This window comes from Nannospalax galili, unplaced genomic scaffold, assembly GCF_000622305.1.
Source record: "Nannospalax galili isolate Female #2095 unplaced genomic scaffold, S.galili_v1.0 scaffold171, whole genome shotgun sequence".
In the NCBI taxonomy this organism is placed as follows: Eukaryota; Metazoa; Chordata; class Mammalia; order Rodentia; family Spalacidae; genus Nannospalax; species Nannospalax galili.
The window spans coordinates 3,669,745-3,682,959 of record NW_008329362.1 but is presented as its reverse complement, the minus strand read 5'-3'; the positions used below and the strand labels follow the sequence as shown (position 1 = coordinate 3,682,959).

General features: G+C 37.7%; 1 long non-coding RNA gene across 1 annotated transcript in view; it reads right to left on the bottom strand.

The window, feature by feature from the left end:
* Positions 1-8,509: 8,509 nt before the first annotated feature.
* LOC115071105 overlaps positions 8,510-13,215 on the bottom strand; it is a 10,325-nt gene continuing 5,619 nt past the window's right edge. The window contains exon 3 of the long non-coding RNA XR_003850222.1: positions 8,510-8,886. This is a non-coding gene — a long non-coding RNA (uncharacterized LOC115071105). The remainder of the gene's footprint in view (positions 8,887-13,215) is intronic.

The window sequence follows — 13,215 nt, the reverse complement described above, 5'->3', positions numbered from 1 at the left end:
ATGCTCTAACATAAAAAAATAAGGAACCTGAATAAAATAATCAAATCAACTTTTCAAAAACTTTGAAATTAATGAAAGCCTATAACAACCCAAGAAGAATTTGTTCCAAGAACATGACTAAAAGATGGTAAGAATTCTGAGTTTTATAGCACCTTAACTTGCCGTCTTCCCATTTGCCTGTCTTCAGCTCATGTATGGCAAGCTGAAAGCACCAGAAACCTGACCACAGTGGCTGTGAAAATCAGCCGCCAAGCAAACACTGCAAGGACAGATGGGCTGGAAATTCCCTAAAGTCTTTTCAAAGGTAAAAATCATCATCTGGAATCCCTTAAAGAAGCTCAGCTCTTTTTTATGTTTTGGAATATTTTGTTTTATTTTAACATATATTTTATTGAATTTTAGTGTATTTCATATAATACATCTTAATCACATTAGCCCCCCCCATCTGTACCCTCCGTGGCCTGCTCACAGTACTTCATGCATTTTGTCATATATGTTAATGCCTTTTGAGTCAAGTCTGTGTGCACAGATGTCCCTTGGTGTGAGTTCACCCACTGGAGCCTATTCAGCCTGTCTAGCATCATTCCATTAAAGAAGATCAACTCTCCCTCATTCAGCAGTGATCAGCTGCCAGTAGTTCCTTGCCAAAGTTGTGGCCCCCTGCCTATTTCCTCACTTCTATGCTGGATTTTGTCTTATTGTGTTTGCCTGGGTCTTATGCATGCTGACATCATTGCTTTGAGTTCATATGACCAAGGTTCCAGGAACCTGTAAGATTGTGTCCTTATGGTCACGTGCATCCTCCCCTGGCTGTTATAATCTTTCTACCCCCTGTTTCTCTATCATCCCTGAGCTCTGGGTGTGTGGTTTAATATAGGAATCCTGTCCAGGGACCTACACTCTGCAATCTTTTATTATCTATACCTTTTGTGTTCAACACCCTCTGTTGCATGAAGAAGCTTTGTTGATGAGAGTTGAGAGATGCATTAGTGTTCTCTCTACCCCTTGTTCCACTATGTTCCATGAGCCTTAAGTGTAGAGGTTCCTCTGTTGATGTGGGCACTCACAGACACTTATTCCCTATGTGTGACCAGTTGTGGAACTCTAATAGTCTCTGTCTATTGCAAGAGATACTTCTTTGATGACTGGTGACTGGCATACTTCTTTGTAAATGTAAGGATCCATATTGAGCATGTAATAAGATATTACATTTGTCTAGGGTTGTGACAGACTTAAGGTTTTCTCTAAGATCTATGACCTCTCCAGCCATGTGTATTTGGCTATGTTTACAGTGCCATACATGAGTTCATTTCCATTGATCAGGCTTTAAGTCCAATTAGGTAGCTGTTGATTACCCCCAAGGTAAAAGTGACACTACTATGCAGCTATAGTTTGCTGTTATGGTCATTGTTGTGGTTATTAGACTTTAAAGCTTGGGTTGGTCTACTGATTGATATTCTCCATTAGCAGCTTCCATAGTGTCCTCCAAACTATAAAGAGCTAGTACTCAGGGAGGAGGGTTCCAGCTCAGTTCCAACTTCACTGCTCCAAGTTGTGTGTCCGAAGTGTGTCCTGTCTTCAGCAATAGCGTCTTACTTTCAAGTTCTGGGAGACAGTCAAGGGCTATGGCAAAACCCTGTGGAATTTTGAGTCTCAGAAACATTTCAGAGGGAGGTTTCTCCTGTCTGGCACTGTGTTTCTTGGTATATAGCCTATAGCTATACACATGCACTCAGGTACATATATTGCATGTGCATTTTTTCAGTAGACTTTCGAACTAATACATTTCCTTCTGGCTTTTCACACCAACTAAGTATTATTTATCACTCTCCTCTCTCCTGTCTGTGATGGATAGCTTTAGTGTCAAGTTGACCCTCCTGGGTTGAGGGATCCTCAATTGGGGAATTGCCTTCATTGGACTGGTCTGTGGACATGTTCTTGGGGCATCTTCTTGATTGTTGAGTGATGTGGGAGGGCCCAGCCCACTGTGGGTGGTGCTACCCTTGGACGGGTGGGCGTGTATTGCATAAAAAAGCAGGCTGAGTGGGGGCCAGGGGAGTAAGCCAGTAAGCAGCATTCCTCCATGGCCTGTGCTCCAGCTCCTGCCTCCAGGTTCCTGCCCTGAGTTCCTACCATGGGCTCTCTGATGAACTGTGACCTGGGAGATGTAAGACAAATAAACCCTTTCCTCCCCAACTTGGTTTTGGTCAGCGTGTTTTGTTACAGCAATGGAGAAGCAAACTAGGACACTGTCTAACCCTCCCTCCTCCCTCCCCAGTTAAAGTACCCCCATTTTCCCTATTTCCCCCTAATAATACCTGTCTCCTATGATACCCCTTCTCTTGAGCTCCTTCTTCCCCTTTACCTCCATGGTTCCTTGCATAACCCTCCCTCCTCCCCTTCCCAGTTAAATTCCCCCATTTTACCTATTTCTCCCTGGGCGATACCTATCTTCTGCTATCCCTCTCTTGGGCTCCTTCTTTCTCCAACTGTTTTTGATGTGACTCAGTGCTTGCTAGGTGGCTGTGACTCTACCCCCAGTCATGTATTGCAAGTAATCAATAGCAATTATTTAACAGCAAAGCAGCCTAAAGGAGAAATTATACACAGTACTATTGTGTCAGTTTCCTGGGAGATGAAAACATCTCTTTTCTTCTTATATAGTAAGAGAGCAAAGAAACAATATCACAAATATAGCTTTAGTGAACCTGTGAGCTTAGTGGGTTTTCTTACAGGAGTAAGGGTGAGGGGATACTTCCAGGAGCATGTATGACTCAAAAGAGAGCATTGCTGAGAAGCCTGTTCTAGCAAGGAAGGATGAAGATTCCCAAGAGCTGCATCCTGGGAACTCTTTGCACAACTTGCAAGCATCTGAGTGTCTGTCCTTAGCAATTATTCACTGCTAATACAACCTTGGGAAAAGAGCCTTGTGAATCTTGTTAGTTTTAGGAACTTCTGGAGTCTTGTTTCATTTGCTTCCGTGGGTAGGGGGTTCAGCTCAGAGGAAACGGCTACTGCAACAAGCAATAATGGGAGCCTAATATAACTTCTTGAAAGGAATTGGGAAACAGTATATAGGTGACTATGAAGGTTTCTGACATAGCCCTAGGAAACCAGAATTAGACACCCTAATGGATGTTCACAGCTGTATACATGCCAAGGAAAAAGCTGGACACACCCTAATTTCTCACCCCTGTCTGATCTTGGGCATCTCCACAGAAGTGGAGGCTAAAGCAGAGTTGTAGACAATCTGTTGGAATGATGAAAAGCATGCCTGAGAACATGGACAGAAACAGCCGAGTGGAAAAAACTGAGACTGACTGACAGTGCATGATCACCTCTGCCTATTCATCAGCCGACCATTAAGTTTACTGAGAAGACAGTATCGGCTCACAACAAAAAATCCAGGTTATAAAAACCAATCCCAGAGTACCCATTAAACAGTAAGAAGAATACAAAGATGCAAAACAAACTCCATGAGGAAAGAACTGACTTTTCAACAAATGATATTCCACAGCCACGTGCAAACAAATGAAACCATACCCTTAATTCACCTCATATATATGATACACATTTAAACCACAATACATTGTAGGGATTATTCATAAGTATCAAAGCTGCAATATTTTTAAAGAAAATTTAGTAGTGAATCTTTTTATCCCTACGCTAGCAATCTTTTTTAACATATGACATTAGAATTGTAGATGGCAACTGAAAATTCACATAAGGGGCTGGAGAGATGGCTCAGCAATTAAGAGCACTGACTGTTCCTGCAGATGACCCAGGTTCGAATCTCACCTCCCACATGGCAGCTAACAACTGTCCGTAATTCCAGTTCTAGGGGATCCAACACCCTTTACTGACCTCTGTGGGCATTGTACAACACAGTGCACTCACATGCATGCAGGCAATGAATTCATACACATAAAATAAAAATAAACAAACAATTTAAAAGAATATTGAACATATAATGTAACTCCTGAGTTCCCTTCCTTGCTGTAGACTCAAGAGAAGTGAGAGTAAATTTCCACCTCAGACTTGTACAGTAATGTGCATGCAGTGTTATCAATAACAGAACAAATAGCCTAAAAAGCCATCCAGGAAAAAATGTAAAAATTTTATAAGATAAAACGTTATTTGAACTTAGAAGTAAATAAGATCCATGACACAACATCAGTAAACTAGAGAGAATTATGGTGACAGAAGCCAGTAACAAAGGTCATGGGTGGATGTTACCATTTATATGAAATGCCCCGAATAGGCAGAGAAGCAGAGACCAGAAGTTGACTTCAGTAGAAAGAGGAGAGTACAACCAACTGCTGAGAAAACTTGATCTGTGGAGTGATGAAAATGTTCTAAACTCAGGACATGATGATAGCTGCATGACTCAGAGTATACTAAGATCAGAACTGTGTACCGTGAAAGGAAGACCTCAGTGATATGTAAATTAAATATCACCAAGATTACTTAAAATCTGAACTTTGAGGGTTATGGAGGTGTCAGTAAGAGAGTGTACTAGTCTTCCAGAGGACCTGAGCTTGGTTCCCAGCATGCACATGGGGCAGCTCACAACTGCCTGTCCCTCCAGCTCCAAAGGATCTGAAGCCTCTGGACTCTGCAAGGCATTGCACTCACATGACTATACCCCAAACCCCATAATTAAAATTAAAATAAATCTTAAGACATAAATAAAATGAACTTCTCATTACTCATTAAAATCCTTAAATTGGTGTTTTTCTTTCAACTGGTATTTTCATTCACATAAAAAAACAAGATCATCCCACCTTTAAAATATCGGTGTTTTCCTTTCAACTGGTATTTTCATTCACATAAAAAAAAGATCATCCCACCTTTAAAATAATTATTTTAATGTTCATCCTATATTTAATTTAAAATTATACATGTAATTTAAAATGAGTATTTGAAAATGTTTTTGCCACTTTAATGTTTAACAAAGTTCAGTAAACTTCAAATTTAGTTTCAGAAGAAAAGAACAATAAAACCTCACATAAAATTTTATATTTTAGTGAGGGGACATTGTTTTGGTCCCTAAGTTAACAATTTGGAGTTTTCTCTCTTGTTCAACGTCTTGAGGTCTGTCTCTTAGGAAACATGATGGTATGGAAGAAAGGGAACAGAAAACAAGAAAGGCTGGGAGAGAAGAAGAGAGGAAGAGAAGGAGGGAGGGAGGGAGCGAGGGAGGGAGCAAGGGAGGGACGGAAGGATGGACGACAGACGGACAGAGGAAGGAGAGAGAGAGATGTGAAGAGAATAAGAAGCAACTTTACTTGAATGCATATTCCAGAAAAATTAGAGTAACCAAAAATATATAATAAAGCTAAGGCTAATCTGCACTAATCTAGCAACACACTGAAAGTTAAGATGTGCATTAGCTCTAGAACAGTTATAAAAACCAGAAAAAAATGCTGTAGACTTGGATTAAATTTGTATTGCTGAGAATAGATTTTTCAGTAAAGAAAGAAAATGTGCTGTCTTTACTTCGTATTTTGTTTTTATAGTAATAACATGTAGGAATTATATAAACTTAGCATTTGGCCCAATGTATTGAAATTTGTGCCTTACCTTTTTTGTCTCTAGTTTTGATTGATATACTATCCTTTGAATTTCTGTATATGGAATTTTACTCATTTTTCTTTTGTGGTTTCTTGCTTCATTTTTATAAAGACCATTCTGTTGTTAGAGGTCTATTTTTGCTCTTTTGAAGATTCATATATTTAAGATTTTAGTTATGCATTATGAATATTGTTAATTTAAATTTGTATTGGGCTTATAAGTTATTTGGGTGAATAATACACTAGACCGAATATAATTCTAATTCAAGAAGTTTATTATTCAAATAATGTTTAAATTTTTCTTTATGTCACCAAGATAATTTAGTATGTAAAAGCACATGCTACCAAGCCTCAGGACCTGAATTTGATCCCCAGGACCCACAAGGTAAAAGGAGAGAACTGATTGCACAAATGTTCTCTGACCTCCATCCATGCTCTGTGGCATGGGCACACCAAGCCCCCCCACTGTCCCCCCCAACCCCCCACAATAAATATATTGTTTATGTTTTCTTTTCAAATATTTATTTACATTTTGCAATGTCTGTAACATATTTTAGTATGGTAACCATTTATGAGTATTACATATTTACACTGCTGTGTGGCTGAGAAAATTTTGTCATGGCATAATGAAATACTGTGATACATTGGAAACAGGTTGATTTTTAAAACTGTCCACATTACAGGCTTATTTAGCAGGACTAATCATTTTTAGTTAAACAATTTCTTTGAGAATTTCCCTCCTTCATCTCCTCTCAGATCCACTCCTATCTTTCTACCCCCCTTACTTCATGTCTTCTATGATTTTTAGTAGACTTATTAGATCTAATCTATGTTTCTTAAATGCTCTTAGGTGTGGTTCCGTCCCCTGGAGCCTGGTCAACCTACCTGACATCACACCCTTAAAGAAAACTGAGTCTCCCTCTCAGCTATCAAGTGCCAATAGTTCCTCAGCTAGGGTTCTGGCTTCCTGAACCATTTCCCTTCCCATGCTGTATTCTCATCTGACTTGGGTTTGTTCAGGTCTTAGGCATGCTCTCATGTTGTGAGTTTATATGTATAACTGCCTTATTATATCTGGAAAATTGTTTTCCTTGTATTTATCCATCACCTCTTCTGTAATGATCCTTGAGACTGAGAAAGAGAGGGTGTGATATAGGTGTCCCATTAAGGCTGACCCTGTGAGCTGCAATAAAGACTGGCCTGGCAAGATATGCCCACTGGTGCAATAGTAGCACAAATGTGGAATAACCAACCACTTTTAGATTAGCCTTAAAGCCTTCTTCACAAGATGGAGCCCATACTTGGTTGTATTATCAGGATGAAGACCTGTGGCTAGACAGGTCATCAGTTGTAGGGGAGATCCTTCTATTATCCTGCTAAATGGACATAGCAATAAATCAGCTCCTGATGACTTACTGTTATATCCATAGATTACAGCATCTTTCAAATCTCATTGGAGACACTTCTTTTTTAGAAATATTTTATTTATTTTCATTTTATGTGTATGAGTGTATTGCTTGTGTGTATTTAAGCCTACCTGTGTTGTGCGATGCCCACGGAGGTCTAAAAAGGATGTCAGATAACTTGGAACTGAAGTTGTGGACAGTTGTTAGTTGCCAGGTGGGTGCTGGGAACTGAACACAAGTCAGCTGCAGCCAGTACTCTTAATCACTGACCATCTCTCCAGCTCAGAGACTTTTCTTCTTGCAGAAAATGGCAATTAACACAGAATACCACAACTTGTCACTAACATACAGAAAAATAAGAGATTGCTGATTTTTTTGTTTGTTTTTGAAACAAGGTCTTTTTCTACAGCCATCACTGACCAGGGTTAGGATACAACATCATTAGTGTATTTACCAAGTCAGCTATAGAGTAGTCCACCCTTGCATTTTATGTGTATTATTATTATTTTTATTTTTTGTTTACTTGCATGTAGGCAAGTGCACCCATGTTATGCAATGCCCCTGGAGGTCAGAGGAGGGGAATGGAGTCCCTTGGAACTGAAGTTGTGGATAGTTGTTAGTTGCCATGTGGGTGCTGGGAACTGAACCCAAGTCTGCTGCAGCCAGTACTCTTAATTGCTGACCATCTCTCCAGCTCAGAGACTTTTCTTCTTGCAGAAAATGGCAATTAACACAGAATACCACAGCACAACTTGCCACTAACATACAGAAAAATAAGATTGCTGATTTTTTTGTTTGTTTTTGAAACAAGGTCTTTTTCTACAGCCATCACTGACCAGGGTTAGGATACAATATCATTAGTGTATTTACCAAGTCAGCTATAGAGTAGTCCACCCTTGCTCATGACTTTATTTTGTATAGTTTTAGTTATTTGTGTTTAAAAAAATTAAATGGGAGAATCACAGATCATATTATATATTGTGTGCTATTCCATGTAGTGGGATGAAGTCTCCATTTCCATCTCCATTTCCCAGAATATGGAGTGTCCCTCTATCTACCAGTGTCAGTGATTGGTACTGCTACCTGTCCAGTCCCCAGCCATCTTGGTGACCAGACTCACTGCCACAGTGACCCAAATTTTACTTAACATTGCCACCAAAGGGCAAGAAAATTCAAATATGTAAAAGAGAATCTATAAATGCTTCCCTTTAAGTAAAAAAAAGTGAATGTTCTCAACTTAGAAAGGAAAGAAAAAAATCTATGTGCTGGGGTCGCTAGATTTACAGCACAATAAGAGAGTTTGTGAGACACATACCACATTCACATAAACTTTAGGATAATATAGTGCCGTAATACACCTTCTTGTACATGTGCCTACTAGAGCGTATTAAGGATAAATGAATATTTAAAATGAACAACAAATATAACTGTTTTTAAATCTGCCTATTGAATCAGTCTAGTTTGGTCTCTCTTGGGGGGGGGGCTTTTGCCCTTTCTTATCCGGAGTAATTGTAAAATGCCCCAGAAAGAGGGAGTTGTTGGGGACTTAAAGTGTTGTTAAGTATGAGAAACTTGACTACTGCCTCAGCAAAAGTCCCATGTTGGTTTTTGCTAACTTTTCTTCAACTTTCTGGATTGCAGCAGAGAGCTGCTACTAAGACCATGTCTGCAAGTTCTAAACTAAATGAGTTTGACTGTGTCACCTTAACTGGAGCCAAAATAAACCTACAGTACATGTTTATATTGTCTGTTTTATACATGTCTGGAGCAGAGGAGAGGTTGAAGTTGAATTTCTTCTCACCCTGGGAGATGGTAGTCCTTCAATGTCACCAGAGAGGTCACTGACAGGTCATCTCAGAGAAGACAGCTTCTGGATACCAGAGTGTAATTTCTAAAATATGTCAGTTCTTCATTTTTGTAGGAAAAAAATACGAAAAAGTTTGTAAGAAAAGAAAAATACATATGCATACATTTTTGAACATTTACACATGCAAATTTAAAATAATTCTCTTTAATTTTTAATTAACATTAAATTTTACCTGAAAACTTGTAACTGGGGGCAATTTTTTAATTTGTATTCTACAGTTATTACTAATAAAAAAGCTCCACTTATATATCAATGTCAAAAATAAATCTTATTTTTGCCCAAACTAATAGTGAGTTTTATTGATAGATACCAGGCATACCGAATATGCACCAAGTCCATCAGGCATACAGAAAAGAAATTTACTTTTATAGAACCTATTTGTATTCTACAGTATATTACTAATAAGAAAGCTCCACTTATATATAAATGTCAAAAATAAATCTTATCTTTGCCCAAACTACTAGTGAGTTTTATTGATAGATACCAGGCATACCGAATATGCACCAAGTCCATCAGGCATACAGAAAAGAAATTTACTTTTATAGAACCTTCTCAGTATTTCCACTTTAAACTCCATTTTTCATCCCCCCCCATTTTCATTTTAAAGCAGAAACATTTACTGTTGATTTTCTCTAAACATACATTTTAGAAGGGTAAATTACTCAAAATGTGTGTTTTGTTCTAATTTCATTTTAGCTTCAAACAGATTTGTTAAATATGAATAATAACCATGTGGTCTGAATGCCTTTCTTCAATATTGATCTCTCTGATGTGTCTATCTGATGCCTTCTTGCTGTTGCTATACTGACCTCTGCAGGCTTTTGGAACTGGAAACAGTGGTTTACACTGCTGGCCAAACTAGGGTAAAAGTGGGAGTCTGTGTTCCCTAAGAATTCATATCTATGGAGTTTGTGATGAACCAAAAATTTTATCATTAATTTGGTAAAGAACTTTGTACACATTTATTTTGAAGGATGATTTCAAAAGCAAGATTGGGCATTTTCAATTACTAAACAACTATTTTTTTTGCTCAATAAACTGTGTAAGCTAAAAATCTACCTTTAAAATGGATACTTTAAACATCTTTATCATTTTGCCTTTAATATGAAATAATTAATGAGTTAGAAGAGGTAATCATTTTAGTCAAGAAACAAATCCCTTTGCATGTACGTTGACTGATTTCATGCTCAGTTTGCTTGCGTTTCTCATCTGTTCCTACTTAATAAGCACTTTCACTTGTAAGTTAGGGAATCACTTGCAGACCTACTGAAGCTCAAATTGTGTGTGAACTGTGATGTAAATCTTATAAGTAGTACATATGTTGTCTGAAGCATCTCTGCAGAATTCAATTTAATAAAATGGAATTGTTACCTGTAAAGAATTAGTCTGCTTTTGTAGCTTAATTCTTCTTACCCCTCTGTGATGCAAGGTTTATAACATTTATTCCTGCCAAACTATAACTTTTCAATTAGTATCTGATGCTTCTTTTATACATATATAAATAGCATATGTAAGTCATTGCTAGGTTTGGTTGGTTTGAAGAACAGTGCTCGAAACTTAATTTAGGTTAGAAACAAAAGCATGTTGAACCACACAGCTCTGTGCATGCCTATTCATGGTTTAACACATGACAAAGTACAGAATACTTAAAAATTTAGGTCTGGAAATGTATTTCTGTCTGGTTTATGTTTTCCTTTACTGTTTTCACATTTACTGATTTTAGTAACTATTTCATCTGTTTGCCATGGCAACTCACACTATCTTCCTAGGTAATGTTCAAACAGTCCCTAATTTCCCATTGAGGATAAAATCATTTGAAAAATCCACTTCTGTTAATGCCAACATATCTCCATTTACAAAAGGGACAATAGTTTATAGACTTGCTATTGATAATGAAATTCTAAGACCTAAAATTTAAATAATCCAAAACTTTCTTGACAAGGTACAATTATCTAGGACAAACATTGTCTCCTTTACACTTTCATCCAAATAAAGGACTTTTAAAAGAAATACAAAGATATAGCTATGGCAGAAATAATGTGTCCTTCATATGCCTTACAAGAGTCTATAGAAAATGATAATACTTAGAAAGTAGTGAAAGATGTTAATGGACACTTGTTTTTGGGGGGTGTAAATTTTTTGCTGAATTTTTGTGTATTTCATACAGAACATCTCTATACCCCCTTTCCCACTGGAACCCTCCCATAACTCCACTACCCACTGGAATTCATACATTCTCTCATTTGTGTTTAGGCCTATCAAGTCAAGTTAGTGTCCCCAGATGTCCATCAGTGTAAGTTCATCCACTGGGTTCTAGCTAGTCTATCTAGTATTCCTCCCTCTGAGAAGATCAGCTCTTTCTTCCCCAGCAGTAATCAGCTGCCAATAATTCTTCAACTAAGATTTGGGCCTGCTGCCCATTTCCATCATTCTGTGCTGGGTTTTTGTGTGCTTGAGTTTGCATGAGTCTTGTGTATGCTGACACCATTGCTGTAGGCTTGTATGAGCAAGATCCCAAGAGTCTGTAGGACTCTCTTTTCATATGTTCATGCACCTCCTCTCTGACTCATACAATCTTTCAGCCCCCTGTTCTGCAATGTTCCCTGAGCCCTGGGTGAGTGAAATTTAATATAGGTGTCCTGTCCAAGGACCCACACTCTGCAGACTCTTACTCTCTATGCTTTCGTCATTTGTGATCTTTTGTGTTCCTGGCCCTCTGTTGCATGAGGGAGCTTCATTGATGAGAACTGAGAAATGAATTAGAGTCCTCTTCATCCCTTGTTGAATTTTACATGAATTAGCTTTTGCACTTTTATAAACCTTTATTTTACTAATATGTACCTTGAACTGTTTCCTACAAAACAATGTCTGTAATGTGCTTAAGAACATTTCAGTAGCAATGCTGGAGTAGGGCAAGGAGTGGAAAGTGTAAATATGGTTGAAACAGCATTGTCCTTAAGAATCAAGGGTGGGATTACATGGACATTTACAGTTCCCTCTCCATTCTATAGGTTTGACATTTTCCAAGTGAAAACTGGAACAATCATGGTAACTAAGTGGCAACACCTCTCCTCACAGTCATTGAACTGAACAATTACCTTAAACCAGGAATCTTGAAAAATTTGCTTATCCATATTTTTGTAATATAAAAATGCATATATTTTAGTGTGAATTCGCACAGTTCCCTCTCATCTTACCAACTCTCTGCTCCTTTCTTATCCAGCATCTGACTTCTCAGGCACACCGCTCTGTTCTTCACCATGCTAGCCCAAGCTTGTACAGCAGTGTTCACTATCCCATCTATGCATGTGCTATGCTCTTATTCCATCAGAAGTGATGCCAGATGATTCTTCCTAAAGGAATAAGTATTAGCTATAACCACAGCTCTGCTTTCTAATTTTTATGGATGCTACATTTAATAACATGTTATATTTTAATTCACACTGTACACAAAAAGAATTGAGTATTTTTACTGCATTGAACATGCTAATCTTACTTCCATTTATAATTTATCATTACATCCTTGTTTATTCTACCCACCATTCTCAACTTAGTCATATACTATAAAAATTCCCTTGTAAAGATGCCAGAAATTATTTTTCAGATTAATCGGGGCAAGTATAAGCAAGTTCATCAGTTATTCTTATATAGCTAGGACAAGATAAAAGAAAAAAAATGTAAAGAAGAGTTTATTTTGGCTCATGGTTTCAGAAAGTTGAATTTCTCATAGAAAGAATGGATGTTGAATCAGCACAGCTCACATTCTGATTAACCATGAGCAGAGAACAGGAAGGCTGATGGGCGCTCCACCAGCTTTCTGTTTCCCCTTTGATTCCCTCAGGAGCCCTAGTCCATGAGATGGTACCATCCAAACTCAGGGTGGATCTTCCTCCCTCATTAAATCCCATCTGGAAATGACCTCGTAGCCATACCTACAGTGTGCTCACCAGTTTTTAGATGATCCTAAATCTAATGAGGTTGACAAAGTAGACTAACCACCACAATGAGTAATTAGATACTATTCCCTAATAATTGTGAGATTCTGGAATATTAATGCCTCTTGATGACTTGTTGCATTCAACTGAAAACAATTAAAAAGAATAGTTCATAATAAATAATTTTTATGGAAGAAGAGGGCCATGAAGTAAGATTTCTAGAATTTTCTTGCTTACACAAAGTTCTAAAGTAAATATCAAAATCTTTGTTTTTGATTTTATATTTTTTATTATTATAATGTTGTTACTTTTATCAAATGAAATATTATTGATTTGGAACTTAGCTGTTATCAGTGTTCATTAGTTACTGATTTCATTATGTAGGATGCCTTCCACTGACATTGTTGCTTTATCTTAAAACAACTATATAATAG